The sequence below is a fragment of the Microchirus variegatus genome (genome assembly GCF_963457635.1).
Source record: "Microchirus variegatus genome assembly, chromosome: 16".
Taxonomy (NCBI): domain Eukaryota; kingdom Metazoa; phylum Chordata; class Actinopteri; order Pleuronectiformes; family Soleidae; genus Microchirus; species Microchirus variegatus.
The window spans coordinates 23,652,709-23,669,832 of NC_139817.1; the positions used below are offsets into that span (position 1 = coordinate 23,652,709).

The following is a 17,124-nucleotide window of genomic DNA, read 5'->3' on the forward strand; positions in this document are numbered from 1 at the left end:
CACAGAGCCCGGCCCTGTTTAAAGCTCTGGTGATCTCCGGGCATCAGAGATCTGAACAGGATCAGGACAAAGATCATTTCCTCTCTGCAATGATTTAGAAATCCTGAGTTCTATCCAGAGAAAATTGTTTCCAAATGCAATCCTTAAGTTTCTCACTTCACACAGATATTTTCATAGCTGTGCTGGAAGGAGCCTCCAGTCACAGCCAGCTGCGTTTCACTTCTCGTCTCTGTCCTTCTCACTCTCTTTCATTTGCCACTTTCCTTCTCTAACCCTCCTCTTACTCATACTCTCTCTCTCTCGTCCACTCTTACATCTTCTTCCCCCCCCCCGAGCGTCCTTGACAGTGTCAGAGTCAGCTGACGCTGTGGAGGAAAGAGGCGAGGTCAATAGTTTGTCTGGCTGCGTTATAAATGTGACTCAGAGGCTGACAGAATGAGTTTGGATAAAATGGTTGGCATAGTTCCTCAATGCCCAGCAACCCCCCCCAAACGTCCGCTCCCTACTTTGACTTGTTTAACGTAGGTGACAAATACTTATATGACCTCGCTGCTGTGTTTGCTCTTGTTTACGAGAGAGAGAGTTGTTTCCTTCCCTCCACGTTCGGGCGGTGACGCAAAGACGCTGAGCTGTGGAAGAGTTTTCTTGTTAAAGAGCCATGTAATCGTATTTCCCTCACATGTGTTTTGCTTTAAAGCCACAGTGTGTGTGTGTGTGTGTGTGTGTGTGCTCTGCTGTTTGAAGGACATAGCAGTGAGGAATAATTCACACAGGAAAGCGGTTGAGGTTCATTTTTTGGGTGGGCCTGTGATAACTTGTTTACATTTTTTTTTGCATTCTTGCATAGAGCTGCAAGATATAGTAAAAAAAAAAAAAGAAATCATATTGTAATTATTTTTGACAGATATTGCTATTTGTATATTTGTATATTTGTGTTTTTAGCATGTGGCGCCACCTACCGCCATCTACCAATCATTGCAGTCAGTAGAGTCTCAGCTGCAGAGCAACCACGGGTTGCCAGTTACGTCAGAAAACGGAACCCAAAAGACGACGGTATTTTGAATTTGAATGTAGTAACTGTTTTTGGCCACATTCTTACATATGGTGCCTTTAAAGCTCATTTTGTAGACTGTTAGATTGTTATGGTTCCAACGTTGTACCACGGGCACATTTCGTATCGACACGTGCAACCCAGAGTGTCCCTTTTTTTTTTTTTTGTCTGTTTGTTTCCAAAACCCAACGCAATCCCTGCAATGTGTAGGCTGTGGATAAAGCTATGTGGAAGTCTTCATGCTCATATTTATCCCCCCAAAGATCAACAAGCACAGCTTTGTCTGCTCCAAGATGATGGGTGCAGAAACCTGTGGAGCTAACCACCACAGTAATATCATCTCTGCACACTGTAGGCTGCTAATGTTAGATTAGTTATCACTAATGTTATATACTGATGACAGCCTAGGACAGGTCGCTAGTCCATCGCAGGGCCGACATATAGAGACAAACAACAATTCGTACCTATGGTCAATGTATCTAAGTACATGTTAAAAGTCCAATTTTAGACAGACTAAGTCAATAATGTGATATAAACGCACAAGTCGCAGAAGTAAAATCGAGTTAGTCGGACTAACATACCTTGATAATGTGATTCATAGTCCGATTACTCCTGCTTGTATAAGTTTAGTCGGACTTGGTGTTCTGTGCATGCACCAAAATGGGACTAAGACCTTAGCTAGATTAAACCGTGCATGTAAACGTAGTGTTTTAGACTGTGAGAGGAAAACCTCCCTGCAGAAAGGCCCGTGTTCTGACCAGGTCGTGAACTTCTATCTGTTTTTTTTCATGTGATTTCATTGCTGAGTCACTTTGACAGGCTGAATATCGCTTTCAAACGCAGACTGTGGAGCCTTCTGTCAGCTTCTGTCTGAAGTGGCTCTTTCGTTTCTCCCAAAATTTAGACGAGTTTTCTCCAGGGAGTGTCGTAAGTGACAGTGCCATGTTTGCTCTGAAAGCTTGAATGACTTAGCAACCAGTAACGGTAGGGGGGCGGGGCTTAGTGAAGGGTCGGTTTTGCCACTCTGTTCGCGCATGCTTGAGACTGCAAATGTTTGTGTATGCTATTGCTCTGGGCACACACTCCTCTGGGGTAAGAGTGAGACACGGCAGCTACAGTCAGAGCCCGCGGGAGTTTCACTGTGCTGCAGAGATGGAAAGAGTACTGAAATATTCTACTCAAGTAAAAGTACCACCATTATGATAAAATTACATAGTACTGGTCTAAAAATGTACTCAAGCTAAAAAGTAGTAAAAAGTAGCTTGTTCAAAAGGTCGTGAAAGTTACTGAGTTACTTTTTTAAACAAGTCAAAATTGGTCAAAGGTCACAAATGCCACTTGCTCAATTCACCTGTCCTCCTCGTTCACCTGTCCTCATTGTTCACTTGTCCTCATCGTTCACCTGTCCTCATCTTCACCTGTCCTCATCCTTCACCTGTCATTCACCTCTCCTCATCCTTCACCTGTCATTTACCTGTCCTCATCATTCACCTGTTCTCATCCTTCACCTGTCATTTACCTGTCCTCATCATTCACCTGTCCTCATCCTTCACCTGTCCTCATCCTTCACCTGTTCTCATCCTTCACCTGTCTTTATCGTTCACCTGTTCTCATCCTTCACCTGTCCTCATCCTTCACCTGTTCTCATCCTTCACCTGTCTTTATCGTTCACCTGTTCTCATCATTCACCTGTTCTCACCGTTCACCTGTCCTCATCATTCACCTGTCCGCATCGTTCACCTGTCCTCATCGTTCACCTGTCCTCATCGTTCACCTGTTCTCATCCTTCACCTGTCCTCATCCTTCACCTGTCCTCATCCTTCACCTGTCATTCACCTGTCCTCATCCTCCACCTGTTCTCATCCTTCACCTGTCCTTATCGTTCACCTGTCCTCATCGTTCACCTGTTCTCACCGTTCACCTGTCCTCATCATTCACCTGTCCGCATCGTTCACCTGTCCTAATAATTCACCTGTCCTCATCTTTTACCTGTCCTCATCGTTCACCTGTCCTCATCGTTGACTGCCAAACTTGTGTGTGAATTAATTATTTTTTTTTACTTTAAAAAGTAAAAGTACACATAAAAGCAACTCAATTACAGTAACGTGAGTAAATGTAATCCATTACCTTCCACCTCTATGCACCTGTGCACACATCATTCAAGTGTGGATTGATAATGTGATTGGAGCAGTGTTGGACACTGGGTTTGTCAAAACAGCTGCCAACGAACCTGTCATTTCTTTTTTGTCTCATTATTCAACGGCAGGGGACGAAAACATGTTGGACAAGCGTGTGTCGTCTCACTTCAGCCAGAGCCGTCCATCACTTTCACCAGTAAAAATGACAAACGTGACTGGTGGCATATCGGATCAGGTGTCACAGATTAACTTTAATCCTGCAAGTAACACGATGACGGACTAAAATTAGACATAGCCATTATGACGCGTCTGTGTGCTGTCGAGAAGACAGTTTACAGTTATGCGTGCAGCAGAGGATCCTTCATGAACAGAAGAAGCAGCGCTCTTGAATAGCTTTGTACATCTGCAAGTGATAATTATGTTTTATAGTTTCATAACTAAGCATTTTATTGACTTTAACTCAACTTTTATCAATTTCTCATTGACAACATTCATCAAATCATGATTTAATAACAGGATTTTTCAGCATTTTGATTAAGAAGCTTGTGAAAAATAAGACGACTCACTCATTTATTGGTTTACAGACTTTTATTTGCATGAGATGCGTGATTTATTCAGTGTTTTGTTCCATAAAAGTATGATTTATTGATCTTTTGAACACTGCTTTTCTCATTCTCACTCATTTTTCAGTGCCCAAATTGACAAGTTTGTTGATTTGAATCAAAATACAGAATTACATAAATGACTGTATCTACTGGTTAAAGTCTAAATGCGTGTATACATTCAAAACATACATATTAATTAATATACATGAGAACACGTGCATATAGGATGAATAAACAAGTAAATGTTTAAATGTGTCGATGTGTTTATGCTCTGAAAGCCGTCAGACTTCTGTCACACTTATCATTTTTCAGCTTCTGAACATCATCTCAGGAAAAGCTGCTTTGCTTTTCTGAGGAAAAGCTCTCAGAGCCGAGCTCGGTGTCTGACTGAACATCTTTTTTTTCCCTCCCTCTCTCTAACACTTTAGTGGCAGGATTTGAAAAGCCACTCCAGCTCCAAATTGGCTCTTCAGGGTTCCTTCGCTTTTCCCTATCTGTCATTCAGCATTAGGCTGAAGGGAGAATTTCAGTGGCTGTGCTCGCTGTTTGGACCACGCTAAATGGAAATGGCTTCAGTGGTGCAATTTATTGTGTGGTATTCATCACATTGCGTGTTTTCTTAGTGAATGGCTGCTTCTTTAAAGCTGTTCTTGATGATGTTATTATGCAGCCTTTGTTTGGTCTTTGTGAACAGAAACTATTATCTTCATAATCATATAACAAGTCATCGTTTGGTTCATAAATTGTCAGAAAATGAACAGGAAAATATTCACATTTGAGAAGCTGAAAAATCAGAAAACCTTTTGTAATATTGAAAAACAGAAACTATATGAAATGATGCTGTCTGAAAACAGACTAGCGGGGAGCGTTTGTGTGTATACAGCAGCAGGGCAGGGGCGGCTGGGGTCATACAGCATTTATCGCGTAAAACTGCTGAGTTTTAGATCAGCAGAATTCACCTGTGATACCTTTCATATGGGCCTTCTGCTGTCGCCTCAATCTATCTCGGCGTAGAACACGTTACTTCCTGTGTGCAGTGCGTTGATGTTGCCAGGTGACACCGCTTTAGAGAGTCGTGTGGAGCTGATGAGGTCTAATCAGCGTTGTGTGAACTCATTTGATTGTGATTCGTTAGAAAGTGACAGGCATTTGTTTATGTTTAAGCATTACTGTTTTAAAGGTTCCCATATTATGCAAAATCAACGTTTTAATCATTTAAATCCTTATATTTGGGACTCTGGAGGTCCTATCAGTCGGCAAAGTGTGAAAAAAGATGACTCATTCATATTTTTATGGTTCTTCTCAGTCTAAGTACAGGAGATAAAACGCTATGTTGACTAACGCAGTCATTGGGACGTCACAATGCGCTAACTTTTGTCTCGCGGAGCTCCAGAAAACACACAAGAGTGCTGGTGAGGGCAAAACGGTATCCGAAAACTGGAAGTCCGCGAAAAGTTCTATTCTTGGCTCCACAGTGCAGCACAGAGTTCTACACAAACTTCCAGCCTCAGAGGATTTATCTGTCCAGTGGATACATGTTATATATGATGGCAATGTGCCTGCTAGAGCCTGCAAATGATCACTTTTCCAAATGCTAACTGCTGTTAGCTCCCAGTAGCCTCTGTGGCTGATGTCATTTCCTGTCCCTTAAGTTTCGTTAACTATTTTTAAGGTGAATCTAAAGAGATACTACTAAACAGGGTGATTGAACTGCTGTGGTGCTTCATCCTTATTGTATTTTGACCAAAGCATGTCACAGACATGTTCGTTAGGACACCAGGGAACTAGGTTAACTTGGAGATATAAGGTATAATATGAGTCCTTTAAGTTAATGAGGCTAAATTGACATAGTGTTGTTGTAGTTTACAGCAGGAGGACGAGACCGTGGTGCTCACAGTGTCAGCGGCCTCTCCTCTGTTTAGCTTGCAGGAACAATCTCTGCTAATCACTGTCATTGCCACAGTATGGATTCCCATTATCATAATAGCAATGTATTTTTTTTTCCCCTCTAACAGCTGGTTGCTGCTCTGGTTGCTCAGTGTGGATCAGGTTGCATGATTCACACAGGGCCTCATTTGATTACAGGCGCCAGAGAAAGGGGGTCAGAGGCAGATCTGATGACCGTGCAGTTCTGGAGCCTCTACGGCGGTTTCCAGGACGTCCGGCAGACTCTGTTTATGGCTCTGACCATAATGAATGATCCAAAGTGTGATTTAAATGGACTTGCCCCGATCTATCTAATTGCTCCCCACTCAGTGTAATTACAACTTTCCGTGCACTTTGCTTGGAACGTCACAGTGGCAGCGCCGATAACCGGGGCTGCTGTTTTAGCGTTTTCCTGTTCATGTTTGATTTCTCTGAGCGAGGTTGGCAGAGGTGACAAACATATTTCCTCGTGGTAATAAAAGTGTTGTATAAAGTGGCATATTTTAATGTCTGCTTAGGTTGCTAAATTGAGCAGCTAAACTCAAAGTTCCTGCTCACACGGTCTATAATTGTGTTTGGTGTGCCGTTATCTTTACCATCATTTTCATTTCCTTTCTATTGTGAAAGGTGTTGGGCGTCGCGCTCGAATGCCTCTATTTTTCCGCAGAACTACCTTCTTTCAGCGCTGCTTGTCCGTGTAATGTAATTCGGGGTTGTCACACTGTGCAGGCTGGTTGCAAATCGCTTGTTTCAGCCTAATTATTGCACCTTTTGCAGAGGGAGTGCACATTTATCCGGTCTCACGGTCTACACACGAGTTTAATGCAGACAAATGCTGACAGAGAATGATTATATTATATATTCTTGACATTCAAAGTAGTTTCTCTGATTCAAATCTTTGTCACTGTGTTATTATATAATATATATTGTATAATATCATTCATTCTTTTCTGTCCGTGTAGGAGTTGCACTTGCTCTCTCTGCTGTATATTCATAAGCATATGTGCTTGTGTGTCGAGGCTCAGTGACTCGGCGGCTCTGTTGCGTGTGTATACGTATGTTTACTCAGCTATGGATGAATGCTCCAGCAGGCAGGCCACATGTGTATTGTCAGCAGCTTCCCGGGAGACTTCCTCCAGGCGAGCGGGAGTGTTAGTAATTGACTGATTTACCTACGTAGAGCTGCCTAACTTCCCTGCTGCTCCAGGGAACTACGACTGTTTGGCTGACTGACTCTCCAGCTGCACACACACACATGCATACACTCCTTAACAAAGCAGGTGTCAAATACAAGTGGCACCTTAGTCAGAAAACAGTGAGAGGAGACAGGCATTTTGCATATTCAAAGAAACAGAATTGGTGTCAAATTGCAAATGAGTTATGTAAAAAAAAAAAAATGTCATGATTAGGGCTCAATTATTTTACAGCACTGCACCTGTTTATGAAGCAGCCGCAGCACCTCAGACAAAATGCTAGCCTGCTGGCTTTTGACATGGAGTAAAGTTGCACTGAATACGTGTCCTAATGGGGCTTTGAGTCGCTCACACAGAGCTGCTCTGCCACATTTGAAGTTCCTGCACTCGAGGTGATGTTTGTTCCCAGATTAATCTGAGCCCGGTGGCTTTTTGAGACGGTGTCAGATCGTTAGCGACGACTGTGTCATGTATTCACAGTGGGGTGGATGAAAAAAACATGTGTCTCAATTTGTCAGCGAGAGCCTGCAGCCGCTCTGTCAAAGCAGCCTCTCGCAGACACAACTATGCATCAATCGGGTTGTCTTATCTGAAGCTGCTCAGAAGGTAAGAGGAAGTCAAGTGATTTTTACAGCCAGATTGAACTGATCTGTCACCACTTAAACATCCCGTTTAATATTTGTTTTATCTCTTTATTTGATCATGATAAAAATAACAAAGCAAAAACGCATAGGAGAACAAAGTAATCCCCATTCAAAGTCTGAAAGGGTTTGGGATCTTTCTTCAACAGCAAACTTCAGAGAAACTTTCAAAACAACACAATGAGAAAGAAACACACACCAAACCACACTACCATGATATTTCAATATGTTTCCATTTCACTTGTTCCATTGATGAACTTTTGTTGTGATCAAATAAAGTTTGACACAGTCAAGACTTTTGTACCAATAATATTCTCTTTAGATTGTGTTTTCTCTCCCTAATTTGGAATAATCCCTGGTCTCTGTTTGGAAACTGGAGATGAAGTCGACCAGATCCATAAACTATATTAGTATGTGGAGTTAGGAATGCTTGCTTTAGTATAATTTATGTCTGGCATATCAATTATTACCCCGAGGAATTTAATTTCCGGTCTATTTTTGTATGACTAGTTTCTTGTTCTAATATGAGTTTATTGGCCGATGATAGAAACATTAACCCACATTCTCCTCAATCCCCATTCCAATTATTATTAAAAGAAAGTGCATCAGCTGCCTTTGGCCATGGATTTACAGATAAATAACCAATATATCACGGATATAACACTTCGGCACTATTAAATAGATAAAACTAGCTCAGTGTCAGTCGCTCACCACGTAAAACCAGACCAGTCAGAATGGATTAAGAGATGCTAAACAGCAGTAAGTGCTGTCTGTGCTATTTATTTAGCGTTTCCGAGGCTTATTGTCTGAATGACAGCTGTGTCACATTTTAACTCCACAACTGACAACATTTCAGGTTTGTCAAAACTTTGAAGATGTTTGTTCTGTTGTGTCAAAGCATAAGCTCTACAGAGAGCACATGTTTAATGTTCAAGTTTATTTGTATAGCACCATTCTTACACAAGGCAATTCATAGTGCTTTACAGGCAGGAAATACATTTGAAATTAAAACACAATCAATTAAAAAATCAAGTAAAGAAATTAAAACCATTTAAAACATCAAACAATTTAAAATCAAGCAGAAATGAGTGTAATATAAAATCATTTGAAATTTAAGCACAATAAATTCAAAAATCAATTATGAAATTAAAACAATTTAAAACATTAAACAATTTAAGATCAACAATTTAAAACATTTAACAACTTAAAATCATGCACAAAAAAAAATGCAATTTAAAATCATTATTTTAAAATTATTAAAATCATTAAAAAGGAAAGTTAAAGTGGTTAAAATTGGTAATATTAGAAAGCTGCAGTAAACAATAATGTTTTTAACCCTGATTTAAACAAGCTGACAGTTTGTGCACGCCTCAGGTGTTCAGGGAGCTTGTTCCACAGGTGAGGACCATAGAAGCTAAATGTAGCTTCGCCCTGCTTGGTTCTGACCCTGGGGACGCTGAGTAAACCTGTCCCTGATGACCTGAGGGGTCTGGACGCTTCATAATCAATGAGCAGCTCTGACATGTTTTTAGGCCCAAGACCATTCAGCGACTTGTAGACTAGTAGCAGGATTTTAAACTCGATCCTTTGACTCACAGGGAGCCAGTGCAATGATTTAAGGACAGGTGTGATATGGTCCATTTTCTTACTGTTAAAGGACTCGTAGTATACCCCATTTCTCCAAGTTAAATGTAACTTAAGGGACAGGAAATGACATCAGCCACAGAGGCTACTGGGAGCTAACAACAGTTAGCATTTATAAAATTTGGATCATTTGCGGGCTCTAGCAGGCACATTGCTGTCATATATAACATGTATCCGCTGGACAGATAAATCCTCTGAGGCTGGAAGTTTGTGTAGAACTCTGTGCTGCACTGTGGAGCCAAGAATAGAACTTTTCGCGGACTTCCGGTTTTCAGATACCGTTGCCCTCGGCAGCACTCTCGCGTGTTTTACGGACAAAGCGGAGCTCTGCGAGACAACAATTACAGGAATTTACTGCATTGTGACGACCGAATGAGTGCAGAAGTCAACATCGCGTGTTTTATCTCCTGTACTTAGACTGAGGAGGACCACAAAAACATGAGTGAGTCATCTTTTTTCACACTTTGCCGACTGATAGGACCTCCAGAGTCCTGAATATAAGGATTTAAATGATTAAACAGTTGATTTTGCATAATATGGGACCTTTAAGTTGAAATTTCACTACTACATAGGAAGGTCACTACAAGTGATTCCTGGTTCCTGAGTTGGTGCTTTTGCCATATTGGATTTTACTGGCTCCTCAAATGGAAAAAAGACGAAATCCAAATGGTGGGAAAAAAAATCTGTTTCCTGGGTTAAACTCCCACTTGACATGGATATATTTGATTTACTTTAGATTTAGGGTGTGTGTCTTTAGCAGTTCTCATAGCCAAGAGGAAAGGAATTGAGCTTGTAGGTGGAAGGTCAATGGTTCAATCCTGGGACAGAGTGCCACTAGTAAGGATTAAATACAGAGGTCAAATTCACTATTATTAATTTGTATGTGTGCAAAAATCTCTACTTCAAAAGTGTGTGCAGCTATGTTTTATTTTGCACATTACTCACCCTTGACAGTGCAGTCTTACACCTCGCCTCAGACACATCTGCCCTATCATTTTCCTCCACTCACCTTTCCTCCCACTCAATGCACTCAATGCCATCATCACGAGGAGACACAAGGAGCTGATTAGTGGTGGGGAAGGTAGATTTGAGCGGAAGGCCAATGGTGACTCACAGGCTGAAGGCTGCCTGTAGTATAAGATGAGTAACATGAAAACAAAAAGGCCAAGAGTGGAGGCCAATGCCACGATGAGGACATTTGTTTTCTCTCGCTACTGGAAATCTAAAATGAAAGCACTGTATACATCAGCGTAGGGTATTAATGCGGGCTCGGGGCAAAATGCCCTTGAAATTAGCATAACAGGAGCTTTTAGATCCCTTTTAGATAAAATAGATAGTTAACTGTCGGAGATGCTAACAGCCAGCTAGGTATCAATACCATGCACAAACCCTACGGCTTAGAATTGTTACTGATCCTCCATGATAGCCTTCAAACTAAATAAGTCTACATTTGCAGTGGACATTTTCTGATAGACTTCTATTCAAATGTGTCTTTTTGAAAACCAACAGAGAAATGTCCTGATTGACTTCACAGAGGAAACTGGAAGACAATAATATACAGTCTGTAGTTTTCTATTACTGTGCAGAGTTACAGTATAAATAGAAAAACGACAGCATTCAAGTTTATTATTAGTCCCCTATAAGTCTTGCTTTTCTCTGAGCCACCAGGATGCAGTTTTTGAAAAATGAGAAGAGCATTCACCCGGTATCTACACTGTTGACTATACATATAAATAACTATATATATATATATATTATTTGTGTGTGTGTGTGCTTATTATGACACAACACCAGCTCTGATGGAAGTAACTGTGTCCTCACTGGCTTGTTACTCCCTTTGCATTTTAAAATAGTGTCGAAACAATTATAGACGTGGAACCACCAGGGAGACAAAATTGTCTGTTGTCTATTTAATGGTTTGTTATGTTTCGCTTCGACTGCAAATTGTAGTTAAAGGCCGAGAGAATAACGGCCTTACAACCGCATACAGTAAGCCGGTATTGAATAGGGGTAATGTGGCGATGCATTATGCAAATGCGGGCGCCATTATACCTTTAAAATACAATATACCGTCCAGGCAGACGAGCAGTGGAGTCGGCAGCCGAGCCCTGCTCTGTATGTGCAGCGTTAGGAATCCCTGCTGCTCGGCTGCCTGCCCTGCAGCCCAACATCTGCTGAGTGCAGGAAGCATTTGAAGGATAATTAAAAGGACTAGCTTCCAACATAATTTCCACCTCCCATGGCTAAGCAGCAACATGCTACTAAACAAGGAGAGCTGCAATTATTTGGGGGAATTAAAAAGAAAATCCGAATATCAAATACGGGCTATGAGCGGATGTCTCCTTTTCTTCTCTTCATAATAACAGATTGATTGTTTCTCTCTTTTCTCGCTGGTGGGTCTGACATGTCACCAGCCTTTAGAGAGCAGCGTGGGAGCAGTGTTATTTCATACGGCGGCAGGAATTGCCGCTTTCTTGTTTAGCTCTCTGCAAACATGCAGTTGACACGGGCTTGATTTGTGAGCGCAGGTTTAGTGGTCTGTGAAGCTGAGGCTGGAGCTCATGAAAGGCAGATAAAGATGTGCATTCTTTACCCCTCACTAGGTCTTTTCAAGGACACATTCAGTAAAGCCCTTCCATCAGCTTCAAGGGGTTGTTAGCACGACGGCGTGGAGGCAGGGAAGCAGTGAAATATCACATAACCTGTAATGAGCATTGAGTTGCTTGGATGACAATAACGAGTGGGTGTGAGTATGAAGTGCTGGCTCGCACTTCCATGTTAATGTAGTCCGGTTCACAAAAAGCTCAAGGCTGTTCTTTGTCTTCTGAGCGTGCAGTAATAGTAAATGGAGGCATAAAACTGATTTGATTTTTTAGAGAGAGGTAATAAAGGCAGACATATCAGCTCCTGCGAAATTTGAAAGCAGAAAACCATTTATTGGATTTTAGCCATTTTGCTGCAGATTACTTTAAGTGCGTTCACATACTCTCGTCTGTTTCAGGAAATTGTACTTTTTTAGTTATTGCTTCGTCCGTTAAACTTCTTCTTTAGTTAATCATGTTCTCTTCAACCTTAAGATCATGGAGTTGAGCTTCACTCCTGTGACTGAAGTCTTGCCCACCCTGCAGCCCTGCAGCCCTCCTCCTTTGTGGGGCACCAGTCATGTGAATAAGACCCAGAATGGACAGCCAGCTGTCCCTTTCCTGCCAAGTCATGTGCTCTGAAGTCACAAACGCAGCAGTGCCACTTGAAAAAAGGGAGCAATAATCAATTTTGCAGAGTTTGCCCCCCTGAAAGGCTTGTTTTGTTCCCCGGGCCTGGTGATTCAGGAGCGAGAGGCCGAGCAGTGGCGTTTGTCCTTTTAATGGAATACACCACGCTCAATTGTCCAGAACGCCGCAAAGCCCAGCATAAGTCCATTTTTGTATTTCGCTATAATCACAAGCGCATTCGAGAGCTCTAAATTTCCACTCACATTATGTCTTCGGCTTGTTTGACATTTCAATGGAGTGGGTTGTTTACCATCGGCTCCTTCAGGTTCAGAAAGTAAAGCAGTACTGAATGTACTTTGACAGTCTCGTGGAGCGTAGATTTTCAGTGGTGGTGCAGCAGCAGAGAGAGAAAAACAAAGCTCTTTTGTTAGGCGAGTATCTGTAAGTATTTATGGCTGCCACAATTGGCTTTTGTTGGCAAACATGGGGGGGGGGGGCTGTGTGATTTGCACACTGGCTTCAAAGTCTTCTGTCAGAGCCAGGAGAGCATCACTCAACTGCTGCTACTACTGGCTACAGTGAGGACGACGGGGAAGAACACAGCTTTCCTGTTTCCCTGGGATGTTGTTTATTGGCGGAGGATTGTTTCTGGGAGCACAGAGAGGCTGTCTTTTGCTCTGTGTGAGGCTGGTACATCTTATATTAACATAGCAGTAAGTTAAAGGGCCCATATTGTGCAAAATCAACTTTTTAATTATTTTAGTACTTATATTTGGGACTCAGTGGGCCATACCAGTCCCCAAAATGTGAAAAAACAAGACTCAGTCATGTTTTAGTGGTTAGTATGTATAGTATAGTATAGTAGTATAGTAAGTATAGGCGATAAAGCATTGGAATTTACATACACATGAACATCTGTACACATTTTATCTTAATGGATAGAATAACTAGGGTTATTGTTGGTGGTGTATCATCTGCCACGTCCAAAACCATTCTGCTAATTGAGCTAAAAACATTTTACTATCCACTCACTGGCCACTTTATCAGGTACACGGGACACCTAATAAAGTTGCACCCTGTGTGACCATCTGCTGCTGTGACCATCTGTTTCGAGGTTTGACGTGTCGTGTGTTCAGACGGTCTTCTCCATATCCTGATTGTAACAAGAGGATGTTTGAGTTGCTGTCATTTCAAACCAGTCTGGACGTCTGAAATCAGCCAAGCTTTTTCCCTCAGAGACTTGTTCTGGATCTGTAAACCCTAGAGACGGTTGTGTGTGAAAGCTCCAGTTTCTGAAATACTTGCCAAAAGCCATCTTCAAAAATCACTCCAATCACACAATTTCCACCCCTGTCTGATGGTCAGTTTGACCTTCAGCAGGTCGTCTTGACCTTGTCTACATGCCACCTCACTGCTGCTGTGTGATTGGCTGATTACATCATTTGCTTGAACCAGCAGTTGAGAGGTGTTCCCTCACAAAGTGGCCAGTGATGTAAATTAAAGACAGGGATTCCTCAAAACAGGCAAAATGAAAATCTAATAATGTTCCTATGTCTTTCAAGGTTATTATAGTTATTGAAAACGAGCAAAATAAAAATACAAACTAACTCGAAGCAGCAAATTGTGTGTTTTCAAAACTATTGTAGTGAAAATGTGCTTAGTTTTCCTCTTATACGCCTTTTGGCTTCATCTGCAGTCTATTTATTTTTTCTCTGCCTACACTTTTGAAAGGTTGTATTTTCACTCATAATAAAATGGCCATGATAGTTAAACATAACATCCATTGGGTTGAGTTGGTCCATGGAAGTGAATAAAGTCTCTATTCTCAGGATTTAGCTCCTGAGACTCCTGACTCACAATGTGTTTCATGAGGGTACATTGATATGTATGTGATTTATTATTATTTATGTATTATGTTCATGTGTGTCTTAAGTCTCTTGTAGACTGTTTTATTTGATTAATTTGTCCTAATAAATTTTTTAAATGGCATCGTTTGCTCGGTTTTTATGACACAATATAATATAATATCATATAATATAATATAATATGGCCTTTTTGAATCTTACACCTGGCAAATATTATAAATAATAAATAAATAATATAAAAACTGTAACTATTTCTCAAACTAATAAAATCTAATAAAAACTAAAGTAAAACTAAAATAAAACATCTAAAAAACTATAACCCTATTGTCTTTGAAAGGGACTTGTTACACTTTCCATCAAAAAAAACCTTAATCTTAATTGTTTTGACAGGTTTGAAAATAGCCGTGACTCTGTCACTCAGAGACTGCATTAACTATAGCGTCGACAGCAAAGTACATTTACCCTCCGTGACAGATGTCATTATATAAATTCTTACTTGTTCACACTGTTAATTATCTAAGCGTATATTATAATTAAAATATCTGAGCGCGCCATTCTTTTAAATGGTCATTAATATGAGCGTGGGTTAGTTTCTCTGCCCTAACACATTGTGAAAATTGGATCTGCAGATTATACTGCTAATTATCGTCATTCTCGACTAATCAATTGTGTTTTATTTCATTAATTAAGTCTGTTAAAAAAATATATATTCAGAAGTGTCCGTCATTATCGTTTCCAGTGTTGATTTGCTGGTGGTTGTTGCGACCGTGTAGATTTATTTATTTACCGCCCTGTGTTGCATCGTGTTTCCTCTCCTATGCCACGTGTTAACTGTGAAGTGCTCAAACATCCATGGCCAATTGCTTTTATTTAATTACTCCGATCGCACACGTAGCGTAGAGTCTTTGGCTTGATAGCACAGGATTTCCCCGAGGAGAACGAGCAAGATCACACAGGTCAGTGCCTCGCTGCCCCACACACACACACACACTCCCAGACAAATGCCCTGCCCCCAGGCCTGCTGGTTCCACACACATTCACGCCACCACCACCCCAAACCCTGACCTCCTCTGCTGCTCTGTGCGCACCCTTGTTTCCCCGTGTTTTGCTCCTTCTTTCTTCTCGCCTCAATAACACTGGCAACCAGTTCAATTAGCACATGTCTCGACCTCCTCACCCCGGGGAGAGAGTGGGGATTGTGCTCGGCTCCCTCAGACCTGAAGATTTCCTCTTAGTGGGTTTGGAATGAAAATACACTCATCATCCCACAGTGGCTCTGTTCCAGGATGTGCCGTGTACAATAAAGCCTGGCTCTGCTCAATATGATGGGCTTTAAAGGAAGCCTCTTTGGAATGTAGTAACTGAGAGCAGGGGAGGGGAGGAGTGGAAAGTGTTGTGATTATGAAGCATGTTATTTTTCCAGTTGTGCGGCGATTCCTGTTGAGAAACGGAGCGAAAACAAATGCTGCTTCGAGTCGACCGCTTATTTTGCCGCTTGTCTCAGAGAGAGTATTCACAAAAAAACAATTTAACAAATACTCTTCCTCTCTGTCTTCCGCTTTGGCGTCTATTATTGGCAGACTTTCTTTGTTCTTGTTCCTGCAGCAGACTGTTCTGGAGTATGGCAGAGTTTCATTTACTCTGTAGGTGGACGCGTTTCCGCTGAGTCACACGTACACTCGGCTCGGACTGACTTTCATTTCCACCTACTTAAACAAATTTAGACACAGCAGAAGCTACCGAGCCTGTGGATTGTCAAAGGGAAGTCTCTAAATCTGCAGATATCCATTCCTTGTTGCTGATTGAGTGAAATGCATGTTTTATATCTATGGTTGAATGACCTTTGCCCATTCCTCATCAAGTGGAGAGCATCAGCTGGCCCTGCTCAGTCGCTCTGCTAATCCACCAACTGCTGAGTTGACCTCTTTATATAGCAAAGGCTGCTCGACTGATGGAAATGCTAGTTGTTGTTTTTCTTTTTTTAGAAAAAATAAAAAATATTATTTTCTCTTCATTGTTGGAACTAGTGTGGTGCACGTAGGTAGTATGTATTCCTATAGTCCGAGCTGAAGAAGATTTTTCAGTGATGGTAATGCATGTTAAGGAACGTAATACAAACACTGTGCAACCTCATTAAGCACAACAAATGTTTTTTTATATTCAATTAGCATTAGCGTAGCTTGCTGTTGTGACTGTCAGCCACGCCAGTGGTAACAGTATTATGTTAGCCCAATCTCTTCACTCCCACCTCCCTGCTCCAGACAGCGCAGCAGCTGCTGATGAGCTGCTGCCTGCCTGGTCACAACAACGAGCTACGCTAATGCTAATTGAATATATAAAAAAAAAAATGAGCCTAATGAGGTTGCACAGTGTTTGTATTATGTCAGCCCCGCACTAATGCTAATCGTAGCCTCGCTAGCTTACCTTTGGTTCGCCAGGTTAGCCGCAAAGTAGTAGCATGCTAAATAAATATGTGCTTGCGTATTGGTGAACGGACACCGGCTTCGTCGTTTCAGTATAACACCATGTTCTGGGGTGAACCGTGGGAAAATGTCCCACCCACCGCGAGGACAGCCTCTTCACTCCCACCTCCCCGATCCAGACAGCACAGCTGCCGCTGATGAGCCACTGCCTGCCTGGTGCAGTGTGATAAATCAGCGAAAGTGCAGCGTGAAAATCAAGGATGCACACCATTGGGCCATGTAACGGTCAGCGAGATGTGCCCGTCACAGACACAACTTGCTTTATAGTATAGTTCCATGCACAGCTAAGTCGAGCTACGGTTGCAGCTTGTTTGGACGACTGTCCTTAGACTGTCCCAGTCAACAAGCATCAGCGAGGGATCTAGT

At 41.7% G+C, this 17,124-nt stretch overlaps 1 protein-coding gene across 4 annotated transcripts in view; it reads left to right on the forward strand.

Moving 5' to 3' along the window:
- The window catches only part of fbrsl1 (fibrosin-like 1), a 306,180-nt gene that overhangs the window by 26,984 nt on the left and 262,072 nt on the right, over window positions 1-17,124 (forward strand). The window lies entirely within an intron of this gene.